The 12,226-nt window shown below is 33.4% G+C and overlaps 1 protein-coding gene across 1 annotated transcript in view; it reads left to right on the top strand.

Annotated features, from left to right (window-relative positions):
- The window catches only part of LOC141457902 (histone-lysine N-methyltransferase SETMAR-like), a 50,688-nt gene that overhangs the window by 34,398 nt on the left and 4,064 nt on the right, over window positions 1-12,226 (top strand). Inside the window, exon 3 of the mRNA XM_074135282.1 lies at window positions 3,227-3,346. The gene's annotated coding sequence lies outside the window, so the exon portion shown is untranslated. The remainder of the gene's footprint in view (window positions 1-3,226; window positions 3,347-12,226) is intronic.

Raw genomic sequence — 12,226 nt, 5'->3', positions numbered from 1 at the left:
GTAAATGTAAGGAAAAAGGTTAATACAAGTGATGATAGTTTACTACCTTCACGGAAAATATAGCATTTCAATGGAAAACCTTGTCCTACTAATCATGGCTATACAGAATACACGAATGTTTTATTATTTTACTGTTCTCATACTTAACTATACTATTTATTTCTTCTTCAATGAAAAGTTAAATGTTCATTTAATTTCAATGATTTTTTGTTTTGTTTTTCAACAATTGTATTAAATATTAATGCTGTACGTCACATTGGCCAAAATCGTCTTAAATATCCTCTTCGAACAATACCTACCCTGGTATGTGTAACCTCTTTCTGAACAATTCTAAACTGTTAATCTCCAAGACTGCTACCCTTGATTATATTCAGATTTCCCTGAAGAATTAACCATTCAAAAATTGATAAAATCGTTTATCAATCAGACATTAGGCTTTCGAAAAAGTATATATTCTGTGTGAAACACGCACGACACAATGCTCGTACATTTAACAGTTTCTCCTTATTTTTTTGCAAACTGTGGATTTTAGTCTCAAACTTTAATGCCCACTAAATTAACAATACTGATGATAAAATCGTGCACTATAAAGAAATGAAACTTCAGAGCAAAAACCATTTGCCACTTCTCCGCAAGACTCCTAAATAAATTTTCAAAGAAGAAGTTTCTTGAAAGCCTAATGGCGCCTAATATGAATACCAAGTTTCAAAACATTTGCAGATTGGTTTACAAGAAAATTTTGGATAAAAGTTTAGGAATTTGCCCTCTCGCCTATGCTTCTAAACTTAGAATTTTAGCAGTATATTTCATTCAGGTTAATATTCTATGATAATGACCATACTTTACATCGAAATGGAACTTAAGTCAAAAGCCAGCCTCACTGGATTACCCTAACGTAGTTTCTCATTTGAAAAGATTTCAAATACATCTTATAAATGAATATTTGAGCAACCAGTATTTACTTAAAGTTCAGTTAGTATATTTAGAAAATAGAACGAACAAATTTTAATCAGAAAACTGGCACTTTCGAGTGATCCAAAAACCTATTGTAAGATACCCTGGTCTGGTCATATCGCTAAACCAAATATCAATTTTAATTTCCTTGATTTTTGGTTTTGAAATAATAATACTTCCAATACGCTGTCCAATTCACCCAACACAGTTGTGTAATGAGTAGGGAACGGATTCGTATGTATTTACATATTTTTTTCTAGGCAATTTACAGACGTTTTTCAACTAGAAGTATTCATACTGACACTTTTTAAGCAGTTTGAGTCTACTTTTATTTCACATATTTCCACATATTTGTATGTTATCGCATATTTATACATATTTGATTAAAATAAATAAATATTTCTACATGTTTAATGAAAATATGTACATATTTTTTCATATTTTTCATTTTGGGCATATTTTCATAATTGGGAGATGGTTGACAGGAACTGTGAACCACAGACTGTAGGGCTGTGAATCACAGTGGGTACAATGGTTATTGATATTTACACAGAATGCTGCTAAACAGTGACGGGCACTTGTTAGTTCTTTGAAGTTGTCTGACGTTGTCTGTTCTTTCAGCTCGTTCGTTGAAGTGTCCAATTCATTTCGTTCGGTCACTTAGTGTATTCTTTTTTGGGTGAAATGCCACGAACATCGGCCTAAAACAAACAACTGGTTGCTAAATATCTTTGCGAGTTTCCACCAGAACTTTTTCGAAGTGATGGAGACATTTTGTACTGCACAGCTTGTGACAAGTGCGTTTCTTGCTCTCAACGTTCCCAAGTCACCCAACATATTGCCACCGGATCGCACATAGAGAATAAAAACAGAAAGAAGGAGAGGACGTCCTATCAAGCCTTCCTTACATCTCCATTATCAAGTAAGTATACTCTGAGTACAGATCTGTGTCGGGCTTTGGTTAGAGCAGATAACCCTTTCCACAAACTTAAAAACTGGTAGAAGTACTGAGCAAGAACAAAGGGTGGGAGACCATCTGCCAGATTTCTGATATTATCAGTGGAACAGAAGTCACCTCAGAACATCGTGCACCCTTTACAACCAACGAGATAACTTCTTCCAGCAAGGCACCTATCTGTAGATGTTGAACGATCTTTTAGTCGTTACAAGTCCATCTTACGCCCAGATCGTCGTCACTTTACGTTCCAACATTTGAAATTCCATGTGGTTGCAAACAATTTCGAAGAGTGAAGTTTTCAAAATTGAAAATTTAACACATCTTTTTATAAATAGTAAAAATGTTCTTTGTTGTATAAATCATTATAACTTGTAAAAACAAATTATTTTGTACCTAATAAATTATTATAAATTGTAAAAATGTTCTTTTCTTGTATAAATAATTATAACTTCCCCCCCCCCAAAAAAAAATCCATTTTCATAAAAAAAAATGTACATTTTACTTAAATATTTCAGAAAATATTTTAAGAAAATCACATATTTTCCACATAATTGACGAAAATAAATGCATATTTTAATTAAATATTTGGCATTTTTAAATACATAAAAATCCGTTCCTTAGCTAATGAGTAATAAGTGGAAGTAAACATCAAAGCCTTCTCATTTTAGTCAGGTTATCTCTCAATACATTATTTCCTTTGAAAATTTAATTTCCTCAATTACTAATTAGTAATTACCTAATTACTGCACTTTCTCTTACAGTAGGAAAAGAAATTAATATGTAATCTATTTGGTGGCCTGTTTGCAATTTTATTTATCGATATAAGTGGAAAAATATAGTTAATTATTTATACGTAATAAGTTGACAGGGAACTGTTGGAGTCACTAAATGAAGTTAACAACAAGCAAACCCTTTAGAAAGCAGAAGTGTAAGAACTTACATAACAATACCAAGATAGCTTGTACTTCCTAATCACTTGGCTTTAGGCATAACAGTTTAGTGGGCACTTTCACTGCTCGTGGGAGTACTGCTTCCTCTCCTCTTTGTTATCAAGCTCTTCCTTTCTCTCTTTTTATATAAATGTCATTTCATTAATAACAAGCACAATAATTTGTTTGAAAATAATTGTGATAGTTGTTTCTTGTCATTTACCTTGTCTTTAGCCAAGTGTCCTGACAGAAAAGTATTCTGAAATGAATATCAAACTAAATTTCCGTAAAATAATTATCTTTGCTAGAATTTTAAATTTAATATAGATTTATGTACAGTTTGATATATGAACTTTTAAAAACAGATTTTATCTCATTCTTCCAGGCACTTGGCGTTTCGTTTGTGTAATTGACTGGTAACCTGATTTTGCTTTGAGCTGGTCTTGTTGAAGTGAAGGAAGAGAACTTTTGTTAGGTGAACTGCGGCAGTACTGCATCTACTTTTGTAAAGAATTCAATTGATTGCATTTAAATTTATGTAATTAGTTTCTCTTCTTCTGTAGGAAGATGACCACTTCTACGGATCTTGCATCTCTGCAAGTATGGTTTTAATTAGAGCTAGTTGCAATTTGCGCTGCATTGATTATAAGAGAAAGGTATTAAATCCCAAAGTCGTAATTTTCCCAGACATTGAGGTAGCTCTCTCTACTGGCTGTTAACTTCTATGAAGTTAATTTAAGTTAGTAAAAATACTGTTATTTGTACATTTTAAAGTATTGGTAACTTTTTGATTGCGCGGTCATTCAGGATATAAGCGTACTAGGCAGCCAGTCTGGTCTGGGTAGTTCCCTTGATATCCTCAAAGGACTTGAGCCATTTACTGCACAACAAAATTGCAGTAGTGTAGCCAACAATGCCTGGATAAAAAAAGTAGCAATGGGGAATGAAAAAACCTCAGGCCACAGGTGAAAGTTCGTTATTAGCCTCTTTTATAAGTTTACTACGACTTTACTCCAATAAGGCAGAAAAGGTATTCGTACTATCTTAACTAGGACTCTTTTCGTGCCCTGTAGAAGAGTTAAACAACATATGCATCGCAGGGCCTGACAACGAATTGGTTGTGTAGATTTGACTAGAAGAGGAAGAATATGTGTAATTATCTCAACAATATCGTGTATTTCTTCCAGATAAAGGATGTGTATGGTTTGGAGTTCAGTACTTTGGCGGAGAAAAACTCGTAACTTAAGCTTTACCTAACAGTATCTTCACATTCTTTAAGCCCAATCACACAGGAGTGATACATCTAGATAGTCATACACTTTTTGGGTCACGGTGGCTTTATGCTGAGTGGCTATCCCAATGTGGAAAGTAATTTAACTTTAATTTTCGTCCAATTTTCAGAGTAAGAAATTATATCTAGAGTGGAGATTACACAAAATATGTTTCTGTACAGATGTAGTTGAGTTAAGCCATTTAATGCTTTATCAGAACTGAAATTAACTAAATAGTAGTTCGCTAAGTGTACGAATGATTGAAATGTGTGAAGTAGTTGAAAAATGTGATTTAGACATGTTCTCTACGAAGAAAGTATACCAGGCAAATGACATGTTTGGAGATTTTATTTAAACAATCGGTGAAATGTTTGGGTATAGAATGAATAGGTGAAATAATTAAGCTACGCTACGCACTTTCTGTACATAAAATTACATTTTTAATAATTAGCTTTATTTGAAATTCAAGTAAATCCATAAATACTTAAATTCATTTTAATAAAAAACGGAATTAAGTCTAGTTAAGCAGAGTCAACAACTGCGCTATCTATGAACAAGTCTGTGTATTATTAGTTTACTCTTCCTGACCACTAGAAGCCACCTCCAGTCCATTATGTAGCCTTAACTGGGATGAGACTTGCGCCATGACCCGATTTTGATTATGAATCAATAAGCTGCTTTCTTTCTTAAATAGAAGCTCCCGTAAGTAGCAGTGTGTAAAATGTAGTATGGTAGTAGACGTCCTGAATGGAAGGTACAGAGATCCAAAATTATCAAAGAATTATACTCACTAGTTATCAGCACATATCAAGGTATTGTATTCAGCCTGTTTTTTTTTGTTTTTTTTCTCACCTGCAGTAATCTTGCTGTTATATTTAACCTTCCATGCCTTTGATATAAAATAATTTTGGGTTTTCATTGGTATAGAAGTTTTAGGAGGTTTTACTTACATTTTTATTAAGCCTCCAAATGGATTTTCATCTGATAACTGTTTTATACAATCACCTCAACATTTTATTTTAAATAAGGGTTATTTAGAAAACGTTCCAAAAATTTTGATTTTCGCTGGACTTCTGAATTGACCTGAAATAGTGTTTTTACATAATTTAAATTTGTTTTATACATTTAATAATTTAAATTTTTTATACGTTTGAAGGCATTTTTAAATAATTTAATCAAACCTGTAACGAAAGTATCAAATATTCGTTAAATTATAAGGTGGGAAAAACAAAATCAAAATTAAATACAAATACCATTATCGATTTCTCTAAACAGTAAGATCAGTGCGCAAGTCCTATGGTTGGAAGGTGTGCTTTTTCAATCACTGGATTGGAGGGCCTTATCATTGAGATTCCCCGCGTTTTAAATTGAATAACATGGTAATGATTTTTTTTTTTTTTAATTTGTAGTGTTCCGCTTAAATAACTTTTTCTATTCCTAAATTTCTCCGTCAATCAAGTTTTTGATACCTTCCACCTTTAATGATGCTGTGAAAGTTACTGGGACTTAACTTTTCCTGAAACTCGGAACGAATTACCTATTGTAACATCTCACATTGTGCTTAATTTTTATTATTATTATTATTAATTTTCTTTACCCGTTAAGGGTGATAATCGTTTTTTTTTCTTAAACGTGGCATTTTTTTTATCTCAAGTAAACAATCTTTGCATTAGCTGTGTAATATACCTTCACTGAGGCAATAAAAACGTTGAATTTATAAAATAAAATGTTTCTAATAAAAATAAGATTGAGATCATGTCAAACTGGCAAGGATTCTTGGTGGGTGCATGCGTGCGGTAGTAAGTAACCGATAGGAACTCGAGTAGGTGTGGCACGGCTGACTGTAAAAAAAAATTAAAAATAAATAAATATAAAACCTCTCCTGTTACAAAGATCTAAGGGCTGTTGGTGGTGGAGGGTTAACCTATGAAACTGCCGCGATGTCTGGGGCAGATTTATAAGGTTAGGCCAGTGCCCAATCGGACGTACTACGTAGATGCCCCATCCTTTTATTCTACTAGAACTAGTTCTCTTCCAATATACCCATTGAAATAGATTCGTAAAGTTTTTACATGGTACAATTGCATCGCTAGCATAGAGCAGTAAAGCAAAGCTGTTTAAAGATGCCTTATGGTGGTACTTATTAAAAAGCAGAACAGGTAATAGAACTGAAAATGTAATTTCATTTGTGCATTGCTTGAAAAAGAAAGAAGGGAATAAAGATTGAATACAAATATTTAATTGGCGTTCGATAACTGACTGCGCTCTTAGAGCATAGTGTAGAGGATCTTTATTCCAGTGTCTTTTAGAATAACTTACTAGACGTTTTACTCATTTTTATTTCGGTTCCACAGTTGTTTTCAAACTGGATATTACAAATGAAGAGCGAGAGACCTATAAAGCTAATATGTATTGTGGTACTGGGTTCGATTCCCGGTCTTAGGCCTTAGATTTTTATTTAATAGTTAATAAAAAGAAATTTACAGTAAAATATGTTTGCTAGTCGCCTCCGTGCACGACACCTAATTCGGTAGTTGGACATAAAGCCGGCCTGAAAAAATAGGCGATTACTTTACTAACTTTACTTTACTTTTACAAATGAGGAAGATTCCTCATAGAGAAGTAACCAATACCCAGTCTGCGTTTTCCTTCACTCAACTGTATATATTATGCCTACTGTAACCTAGTTACAATTCTAGTAGTTAATAGTGCTCCTACTCCTAGTTTGGGGCTCCTCTCACTGAGGCTAATTCACTGACAAGTTGACTTTCATGATTCCCTACTTTCTTCATCATTTTACGAACCTTCCTTCCTTCCTGTCAATGGCTGGTTCCAGTGATTTGATTTTAATAATTTCCTCACTGTTTTAAACATTCTATCATTTTATTTTGCTTAGCGGTTTAGATTATTTTAAAACTCGTAAGAGTTTTACCATCACGATTAAAAAACAACTGTTCACATAGAACTGTTTTCATCTAGGGATATTTGGGGATCCAACTTTAAGATTCAACTCAAATCAGAGCCCACTGTGAAATGTTGATTTAAAATAAAGATTTGCAGTAAGTGTGGTTTTTCTAAAGAAACAGGTATTCTTCGGAAGGGTATGACCAGATTTCCAACAACTGCTCTCAGGATGGTTGTAACAACAACTGTCGAGAAGTTCGAGAGAAACTGTAAACTTTTGAGAAGTTCTAAAGGAGTCTGGAGAGAAATAATATCCTAGAAAAGTTGGAGTTATTATTTTCTTATAAAAAATCCGCTTTCTCTTGCAGCACCTCCTTACAAAACCTACACATGGTGTCCCTTTACTCGTCCATTGCTTCCTCAGTCGGCAATAGCCCGTAAGGAGGGCTACGTTCACCCACCCACCAAGAGACATCTTGAATAGCTGCGCAAACTATTAATTTTATTGCCATCTTCAAATGATTACTCAAGCTATCAGATTACTCGGTGAAAAGTTCATATTGTCTTTCTTCGTAGTATTTTGATTGTTTCTATATTGTGTTTGTTTACTTTCTCTATTTGTGCCAGAAAGTATAAGAAAGTGTTTTATAAATAAATGTAAGTTAAAAGAAAAAAGATATAATGGTAAAATGGAACACAGAGCAGTGCGGTAGAGCGGAACATTGTTTTCTTATCATTGCAATATATATATGTTTATGTGTTCTTTTAATTTAAGACCGTACATCTTATTCATTCAAGTTTTTTGTAAGTTTATTGCTATTCTGGCAGTCAGAAACCGTACTTACCTTAGTTCTTATTGTGGTGAATGCATTGATTTCGTAGAAATATTCATGGTTTCAAAGAAATTATCAAACTAACTTCCTTTTTTTTAAAAAAAAGTTTGCTAGGTGTGTAAAGGCAAAGCTGATGTCAAAATCAGCTAGTTGTCCAGCTTAGCACCCTCTCTTCCTGGTCTTCGCTTCCCAAGAACATTAATTTTGGCAATCTAGTTTCAACTGCATTCTATCACTATTACTTAATCAGTCTTGCTACACATTTTGAGGGACAGATTAATGATGACCAAGACGCCAGATTTTAATGATAAACTTCAATCTGAAGATCACCATGTTTAAAAAGTGATAAGTTCGAAGAAGTCTTCAGATAGAGCTTTAGTTTTAAATTTCTGTGCTCTTAGTAATCCGAACTTTCTAATCACCCAAATTTTCATCAACTACTTTTGGAATAATTTTGTTACGATATATTGTTTTCTCTTACTATTATTTAAATTGTAGAAACTGCAGTAAACCCAACCTATCATATTTTGTACAAATATTTTCGATTTTAGTAGTTGTTTTTTTTTTAATTTTATGATCTAAGGCGCGTAATATCTGAGGTTATTGGTGCCCGGAGCTTTTTTCAGTGCACCTGCCGGCCTCCGGACAGTGACCTCAATGTTTCAGACAACACTGGCCATCACCGGACGGTGAGCTGAAAGAACCTCCTAGCAAAAGAAAATCTAAGGGCCAGAAGCTGGAATCGAACCCGGGATCTCCGCGTGATAATCCATTACGTTAACCGCATAGCTAATCCCTTTTCTTTTAGTAGTACGAGGGTCGTTTGAAAAGTCCGTGCAAAAATAAAAACTACTTAATTTTTTGGGGTAAACCTTTTTTATTTGTCAACATAGTCTCCTTTTAGGCTTATACACTTCGTCCAACGCTGCTCTAGTTTGTTGATCCCTTCCGAATAATAGGATTTGTCCAAGTCTGAAAAATAGCCATTCGTTTCTGCAATCACCTCCTCGTTTGAATAAAATCATTTTCCCGCCAGCCATTTCTTCATATTGGGGAACAAATAGTAGTCCGAGGGAGCCAAGTCTGGAGAATAGGGGGGATGTGAAACGAGTTGGAACCCTATTTCCATTAATTTTGCGACCACAACTGCTGAGGTGTGAGCTGGTGCGTTGTCGTGATGGAAAAGGACTTTTTTATGGGCCAATCGTGGGCGTTTTTCTTGCAGCTCGGTTTTCAAACGGTCCAATAACGATGAATAATATGCACCTGTAATAGTTTTACCCTTTTCCAGATAGTCGATGAGGATTATTCCTTGCGAATCCCAAAAGACAGTCGCCATAATCTTTCCGGCCGAAGGAACGGTCTTCGCCTTTTTTGGCGCAGATTCCCCCTTGGTAACCCATTGTTTAGATTGTTCTTTGGTCTCAGGAGTGTAGTGATGTATCCATGTTTCATCCACAGTGACGAAACGACGCTTAAAGTCCTGCGGATTCTTCTGGAACAGCTGCAAACCGTCCTTGCAACACTTCACACGATTTCGTTTTTGGTCAAGCGTGAGCAATCGCGGCACCCATCGTGCGGATAGCTTTGTCATGTCCAAATGTTGATGCAAAATATTATGTACCCGTTCATTCGAGATGCCCACAGCACTAGCAATCTCACGCACCTTCACTCTTCCATCTTGGATTTTATCAATGATTTCTGGAGTAGTAACCTCAACAGGGCGTCCAGAACGTTCAGCGTCACTTGTGCCCATATGGCCAATGCGAAAATTTTGAAACCACTTATAAACTGTTCTAATCGAAGGTGCAGAGTCACCATAATGTTTATCAAGCTTCTCTTTAGTCTCCTGAGGCGTTTTGCCTTTCATAAAGTAGTGTTTAATCAACACACGAAATTCTTTTTCGTCCATTTTTTGAAAATCACTCGACTTCCTCGATTCAAACGAATGCCAAACACAAAGAAATAGACCGATCTGACTGAAACTTGGTGTGTGTTCTTCCAAGAGATGCTACTAACTAAACATAACCTCGATACGCGCCAGTAGTGCTATCTCTCTGACTTTGCACGGACTTTTCAAACGACCCTCGTAAATCCATTTAGGTTTCTATATCTTTAATTCATTACAACACTTAGTTTCTATCAGCCATTTTCTCTGAATAGTTGCTTCAAACAAAACTATAATAAAATTTTCTGTTTTATTAATTAAAAACGAAAAAAAAAATGGGAAATAATTGCAGAGTTTTCTCTGATTCCAAAATTATTAATCATCTGTATATTTACTATACGTTCCTTAATCCTTTTTCAGGAAGAAAAACTAATTTTATAATTTATTTTAAAAAGGTTTTTCTCCAACGTTTGTTTGTAACAAAAGTTCAAATATACTTCTTGATAAATAGGAAGTTTTATTTCTTAAGCTTAAAATCAATTAAACATTTACGGCCTATTGAATTAGTAAGATTACTTATTCAATCGGAGTTCGATCGATCCGATGAATTTTTATTTATTCAAAATGACTATCACATAATATTAACACCTCGTTTGGTGTTTTAACTATTATTTCAAATGGTTTCTCTTCAGAACTATAAATATTATTATAGGGCGGTTCTAGTCCTTTCTCTCTGTAGTAATAATACACTTATGACTAGTACTAAACTAGTTTCTCCACCCTTCAAAAAAAAAAAAATAGAAAGCGGAAATTTGGTTTGTTCTAATTCAGATTGTCCTAGATTTGTATATTGCTTTGGAATGATCTATAATCGAAATTTATAATCCTTGTGGTTTGTTTTTATTCAAAGTTATTGATGTGAGGGCCTCCCAATCAAGGTTTTTTTTTGTATTTTTTTTTCTTTTTTTGTTGGGCAGTTTTGATTTAATAAGTTTACATATAAAGAGACTATTTTCCATAATTAGAAGCCTTTAGTGAGAAGAAATGTTTTCATATGATACATGTTTAAGTATCATTTATTTCTCCTTGTATGTACGTGTGATGTATGTTGTTTTTGTGAAAAAAATTGTGAATATATATTTATACATACATATATAATATAATATGTATTATGATTTAACGTAGAATCATTTGCTTAATATAGACAATTGAACATTCATTGATGCCTATATTGCGCCAGTGCTTGAATGATTATTTACTACTTTTGTTTTCGTAATCTAAATTATAGTCAGCATTATTTAAATTAAAGTTGTAGATTGATATCGTTTAATTATAAAAAAAAAAAATGAGGTTTCCATTCAATAGTAATGATAAAGATCAATACTACAAATCAAATTTATCAATACTTCTAACTTTACATTATCTAAGGATATAAGCATTCAAAATTCTTTGAAAGGTCCACTTACCGTTTACCAATTTCCTAGCTACATTAGTATATTCGCTCCTCTTCAAAGTGGTCACTGAAGTTAAGCCTTGTTGAGATTCTATAATAGATTTTTTTTTCTTTTAGTTTCTCTAAATGTAAGAGTCAATTTTTTCGTAATCACCAATACAAAATCATTACTAAAAATCCTGTAAAAGAGTTCATACTAATGTACGGGTTTAATTTTAATTTGCGATCAATTAGTGGCATTAAATTGCAGTTGGAGAATCCCGAGCCATCTATATAATATGGTACAAGTCTTAATGCTGGCGATATATATATTCAACTAAGTTAGTTGGCTGTAAAATAGTAATTAGGGCGTGAATGCTATTCCATTTTCTTATATTAAAAGATTTTTTAAATATACCACCTGTGGGATCAGCAATTTTCTTACACATACTTCAATGTTGTTAATAGTGTTAATAGATTTTCAACCACCTTCAATGTTTGATTCATCTAGATCTTTAGAGAATTTGTCTGTTTTCAATTAGAGAGCAATGTGTTCGTAAAAGATTTGAAAGTTAAATTATATAGCAGTCTGATTAACTAACGCTGGAAAAGGAAAGAATCTCTTATCGATTCATTCCAGAATTAAAAAAGTAAAGTACAATGAAGTTCTTCAACGCGAGAAACATAATTTCGACTCCCATTTAAAAAAACTGTCAAATTAATTATTGATATTGTTTGGTAGGAAAATTGCGGCTTCCTAATATTTTATTAAGTCCTATTGATCGAACAAATCTTTTCAATATTGCATCATTATAAATTTAATCGTTAATATATCCAGCCTAACGAATCGAATTTTGCCATTGCTTTCTAGAGTATTTTATCGCCAAGATTAAAACAAAAAAAATCTTATAGAAACCGTTACTTCAGTATCTATTTTAAGTGAAGAAATATAGTACTTAGTATTTTTATTAAATAGCTATTTGTATGCCTTTAAAATTGAATAGACACATTATACCAAAAGTTACCCTGAAGATAAGCTGAGAAATAGAAATTTTTT

This window comes from Rhodnius prolixus, unplaced genomic scaffold, assembly GCF_049639745.1.
Source record: "Rhodnius prolixus isolate KJV_2025 unplaced genomic scaffold, Rpr scaffold_5, whole genome shotgun sequence".
Taxonomy (NCBI): Eukaryota; Metazoa; Arthropoda; class Insecta; order Hemiptera; family Reduviidae; genus Rhodnius; species Rhodnius prolixus.
Note: the sequence above shows the minus strand (reverse complement) of the source record. Positions and strands in the feature narration are given on the sequence as shown.